General features: G+C 46.7%; 1 long non-coding RNA gene across 1 annotated transcript; it reads right to left on the bottom strand.

Annotated features, from left to right (window-relative positions):
* Positions 1–2466: 2466 nt before the first annotated feature.
* Positions 2467–5490, bottom strand: LOC147975491 (uncharacterized). Its single transcript, XR_015600847.1, has 3 exons — positions 5112–5490; positions 4012–4085; positions 2467–2768 (listed from the first exon to the last, which is right to left on the bottom strand). It is a non-coding gene; the product is annotated as an uncharacterized LOC147975491 (long non-coding RNA).
* Positions 5491–6050: the final 560 nt, after the last annotated feature.

Below are 6050 nucleotides of genomic sequence, written 5' to 3'. Positions count from 1 at the left end.
CAATGGCCACTCCCGTTAGAACAAGATAGAAAAGGAACAAGAACGAAAGAATTTAGGGAGCGGTCCAGCCGAACATGGATAGAATAGAACATGAACTCGACAAGATTGAACGATACTTGATGAGAGGAACAACACAATTCCTTCGGAAGAATTGAAAGAGAAGAAAAATGAAATCTTCTTCCACAATTGAGTTTGAAAAACATCCTTACGAAGAAGGTTTGAACGGAGTTGTTGAGAAAATCAACAACAAAAGAATTGATTTGTGTGGACTTATGTAAACATCTCGAAACTTGAGGTGAATTTCATCCACTCCCAAATGATTGAATAGCTGGGAAGAACGAAGAAATGCAAAACTCCACTTCAAAAGAATACGGAGAATTAATTGCACTTTGAGATGCAAGAGGAAAAGATACTTGAGCTCCGTCAACAAGAACTTTGATGAACACTTGCAGAATTAATTAAATCCTTCATAAACCACCGTGAAGAACTCTGGTAACAAAAGGATGATGAGATAGAATTGAAGTATGAAAAGAATAAGATTAAAGACTTGTGATGATTTAGATGGAGCTTTGCTACGAGACAAGCGAGAAAGAACTTGGAACTCCAAAAGAGAAAAGATGAACAACTTAGAACCGAGAGGTTACTCATCATGAACAATCTCCGAAGGAAGGAATTAGATCATTTGGATAAAACAATAATAAGAATTATGTTATGCGTATCCTTTAAAAATATAAATTGGTGACAAGCAAAGGATTGCATTCAACTTATTCGCTTTTGAAAAGATTAAGGGGATATATAGCGCAAAACTTTGGAAGGTCTTCATGAACCACCAGTAGGATTAGAACGAATGAATGAATTGATATGATAACAAAGGAAAAGGAATCTTGAATGAACCATCGTAAGAATTTGAAAATGAATGAAGAAAGAGAATTCCTCGCCGGGAAGAATTAGAAGAAGCACAAAAGTACTTAAGGGAATTTAGTGACAAGAGAAAGAAGAGGTCGTGAGCTGATTAAAGAATACATGAACAATGCACCGGTATGAATATGGAGACGAACGAAGTGGCATCAATTTAGAATAATTGAGGAACAAAGCTAAAAATTTGGAACGAAGAAATATTCGGACATGATGGCCTCCGGATAATGGAAACGGAAAACAACTCCTGAAATACTCCGGATGGGTAAGGAAAGAATTTCTAATAAACGGAATAATTCGAGAGGATAACATGAAGCTAGTACCACGAATCTTTGAGAGAATGGACAAGATTTAGAGGAAAACTCTTCTTCGGTCTTCAAATGTTGAGAATGACTATGAGAGACACCACCAAAATTGTAGAGATACTCCGGCAGAATGAAAAGCGAAGAGGTTGAGCCGACAAAGAAAATAATTTGAAATCGATCTTGGAAAAGCATCTGGCTGATGAAATTCATTCTTACGTCATGTTTTTAAAAGAATTTGGGAATAACTCGAGGAACAATTAGAAGAGTCACGTAAGATCCTGGGAAAAGACCTGTGGGTTAGGGCCTACTAAAAAGAAACAACGTTGGAAAGGATTGTTTGAATGAGAAATGATGCACCGGAATGATTAAATGGTGAGAGACGGAAGAGAAAGGGGAAACACTTGAGTCGAGGAAAAGAATATGATCAACAACAAAAAACTTGAATTGGATCCACTTGAAAGGAAAACGAGACGAACAATGATGAACTAGACGAGAATTCACCAGTTGAGACAATTAAGGAAAGACTGAAGAGGCTCCGCACAAATGAAATTGATGCTCGAATAGAGGCTCACACTTCGGGAAGAAAAAGGGGGTGGGAGGGCGGGAAAAAAACAAAGGCAACTTGGAACTAGGAACCGACAAATAACATGAAGAGAAAAGCAACATTTGAAATAATTGAGGAAAGAATGCAAAGGCTTCGCATGAGTAGGATGGATACTCCATTACGGACTCCAGCTCCAAGAAGAAAAAAAGGCTGGGCGGGTGGGAAAAGAAAATAACTTCAGACGCCATTGTTTATCTTCGGACGGGGAAACAACGTCGTTGGGAAAGAACTGAGGACTGATCTTGCAAAAAAACAAAGAGGTTGGAATCAACTCAAAGAGAAGTGCGTCGGATGAAAAGACCTAGCATCGCAACGAACGAACACTAACTGCGTGATTGTAGCGACCAGACCTCAAACAGTCTGATCTCTGTGATCCGGTGTCATCCCTGGATCAGTAATGCTGACACCACACAGTACTCGGAGGATTTATAGTAGAGTAGCAATCACACACTTATTACATTGAGTGTCTCAAAAGAGAACTTATTACAATAAATATGGCTTAAGGCCATCTAATAACGATAACAGCGGAAGGCTTGGAAGATAAGTGTGACGCCCCCGATTCAATCGTACACTAATCATACACGCAAACGTCTACGATCAAGATCAGGGACTCACGGGAAGATATCACAACACAACTCTACAAATAAAAAAAGGCATACAAGCATCATATTACAAGCCAGGGGCCTCGAGGGCTCGAATACAAGAGCTCGATCATAGACGAGTCAGCGGAAGCAACAAAATCTAAGCACAGACATAAGTTAAACAAGTTTGCCTTAAGAAGGCTAGCACAAACTGGGATACAGATCGAAAGAGGCGTAGGCCTCCTGCCTGGGATCCTCCTAACTACTCCTGGTCGTCGTCAGCGGGCAGCACGTAGTAGTAGGCACCTCCGATGTAGTAGGAGTCGTCGTCGACGGTGGCGTCTGGCTCTGGGGCTCCAACATCTGGTTGCGGCAACCAGGTAGAAGGGATAGGGGGAAAAGAGGGAGAAAGCAACCGTGAGTACTCATCCAAAGTACTCGCAAGCAAGGAGCTACACTACATATGCATGGGCATCAAATGGAATAAGGGTATCATATGTGGACTGAACTGCAGAATGCCAGAATAAGAGGGGGATAGCTAGTCCTTTTGAAGACTACGCTTCTGGCAACCTCCATCTTGCGGCATGTAGAAGAGAGTAGACGGAAGTCCTCCAAGTAGCATCTCATAGCATAACCCTAACCGCTGATCCTCCCCTCGTCGCCCTGTGAGAGAGCGATCACCGGTTGTATCTGGCACTTGGAAGGGTGTGTTTTATTAAGTATCCGGTTCTAGTTGTCATAAGGTCAAGGTACAACTCCAAATCGTCCTGTTACCGAAGATCACGGCTACTCGAATAGATTAACTTCCCTGCAGGGGTGCACCACATAACCCAACACGCTCGATCCCATTTGGCCGGACACACTTTCCTGGGTCATGCCCGGCCTCGGAAGATCAACACGTCGCAGCCCCACCTAGACCAACAGAGAGGTAAGCACGCCGGTCTAAACCTAAGCGCCCAAGGGTCTGGGCCCATCGCCCTTAGCACACCTGCACGTTGCGTGGGCGGCCGGAAGCAGACCTAGCCTAGTGGCGTTCCAGTCCAATCCAGTGCGCGCCGCTCCGTCGCTGACGTCAAGAAGGCTTCGGCTGATACCACGACGCCGGGATACCCATAACTACTCCCGCGTAGATGGTTAGTGCGTATAGACCAAATGGCCAGACTCAGATCAAATACCCAGATCTCGTTAAGCGTGTTAAGTATCCGCGAACGTCGACCAGGGCCAGGCCTACCTCTCTCCTAGGTGGTCGGAACCTGCCCTGTCGCTCCGCCTCAAAGATCCACTCGCGGGTGCTCCTCAAGCCGACCCGTCTTTAGTCACCACATGTATCATGTATAAAGTATATAGTATATACCCGTGATCAACTCCCGAGTGATCACGGCCCGATAGTATAGCATGGCAGACGGACAAGGATGTAGGGCCACTGATGAAAAACTAGCATCCTATACTAAGCATTAGGATGGCAGGTAAAGGTAACAACAGTAGTAGCAAGGACAGGCTATGCATCAGGATAGGAATAACGGAAAGCAGTAACATGCTACACTACTCTAATGCAAGCAGTATAGAGAAGAGTAGGCGATATCTGGTGATCAAAGGGGGGGCTTGCCTGGTTGCTCTGGCAAGAGAGAGGGGTCGTCGGTGATGTAGTCGACCACAGGGGCATTGGCATCGTCACGGGGTCTACCAGAGAGAAGAGGGGGGAGAAACAGTAAATACATAGCAAGCAAGTGCATAACAGGACAACAAGCAGAGCTAGACGTGTTCTAATGCGGTAGTAGGTGATACCGACGAAGGGGGAAAGCCTCCGGGAAAGTATTCCCGGTGTTTCGCGTTTTCGGACAGATGAACCGGAGGGGGAAATTTGCGTGTTTGATATGTTAGGGGTGTGTGGTGGACGAACGGGCTACGTATTCGGAATCGTCTCGTCGTTCTGAACAACTTTCATGTACAAAGTTTTTCCATCTGAGCTACGGTTTATTTTATATTAATTTTAAAAGATTTAAATCATTTTTAGGATTTATTTAATTAATTTAATCAACATTATCCAGAATAGTGTCTGCTGACGTCATCATGACATCAGCATGACATCAGCAGTCAACAGAGGTGTTGACTGGGTCAATCTGACGGTGGGTCCCACTGGTCATACTCTGCTAACTAATCAACCAATTTAATTAGTTTAACTAACAGGTTAGTTAGGGTAGTTTAATAATTATGTTAATTAAACAGGATTAATTAAGTTAATTAATTAATATTTATATTATTTTTATTTTTATTTTCTCTTTCTTTTTTTTATAATCGTTCTGGGCACGGGGCCCGTTTGTCATAGGCCCAGGGGGCATAACGGGCGCCGGGTGCGGGGCAGAGCCCGAGCGGATCGGGCGCGTGGAGCCGGCGCAGCCTGGTTGGCCCCGGGCACCGGCCAGGATGGAGGAGAGCGCCGGCCAGGGAGAGTGCCGTCGTGGGCGAGGCCGGCCGAAAAGGGGGCCGCGGTGCGGGGAGGTGGCGGACGCCGGCGAAGGCAGCCGCGCGGGGATGGGGAGCAGGGCCGGCCGCAGCCAGAGTCAGGCGCGGGCGGGGCGCGGCCGAGGACCGTAGTGAGCGCGCGCCGAGGAAGGCGGCAGTGCACGGGCGCACACGTTGGGCATGGTCGAGGCGCGAGCAACGGTGAGCACAACGCAGAGGGAGGAGGTCGGTGGGGTTCCTCACCCGCGTTGAAGGGGAGGCCCGATGCAGGGTGAACGTGACGGCGGGGAGCGGTGGAGTCGAGGAGGCGTTCCGGCGGGGTCCGACGACGGCGCGTGGCGATGCAGCGCCGGCGTCGAGCACGTCGGGTGGCGGGGAGGAGATGAGGAGGCGGGCGGCGAAGCGGCGTTCCAGGCGGCGTAGGGCGTCGAGGGCGCGGTCGGCGCGGCAGGGGAGCCGTCGAGGGAGCGGGGACAGGGCGTGAGGACGAGGGCAGGGGCCGGCGAGGCGGCGTTCGACGGGGCCGGGGCAACTGCCCCGATCCAGATCCCATCGGGGGAGAGGTGTGGGGAATCGAGGGGAGGGGGGTGGACCGAGAGGGGGAGTGGGGTCTGTGTGCGGTAGTGGCTAGGGTTTGGGGAGTGGGGAGGGGGTTATGCTGGGGGCGACTGGGCCGGCCTGGGGGCCCGATGGCCTACTGGGCCGTGGCCCAGTTGGGGGTCTTTCTTTTTCTCGTTTGTTTTGTTAGGTTTGTTTTTTTATTCCTTTTATTTTATTTATTGTCTTTTACTGTTTTTCAAAAATGTTTAGCACCTAATTGATTTTTATAGAATATGGGAGCTAGGTCATAATTTGCAGTGCATTAGATCCTAGCACCGAAAACTAGTTTGGGTGAAATACTATTTCATATTAGATTTAGATTAATTAAAAGGTTATTAAATAATGTATTCAGCCACTGTTTGAGATTTTTTTTAAATGACTTATCACATTTCAATAATGTTGTTTACAATTTTATCCTAGCCTCTGATTTATCTACTATTTATTGAACATGTTAGTTTTTATGTTTGAAAACTTTTGTTGTTTGCCTATATTTTAAATTTGAATTTGTATCGGTTTCGAACTAACTCGAGATTAGCAACTATAAACGAGGTGACGTGGCATCATTAGCAAAGGATCACTGTA

Source organism: Triticum urartu, chromosome 4A (genome assembly GCF_056163025.1).
Source record: "Triticum urartu cultivar PI428250 chromosome 4A, HENAU_Tu73, whole genome shotgun sequence".
NCBI lineage: Eukaryota > Viridiplantae > Streptophyta > Magnoliopsida > Poales > Poaceae > Triticum > Triticum urartu.
Note: the sequence above shows the minus strand (reverse complement) of the source record. Positions and strands in the feature narration are given on the sequence as shown.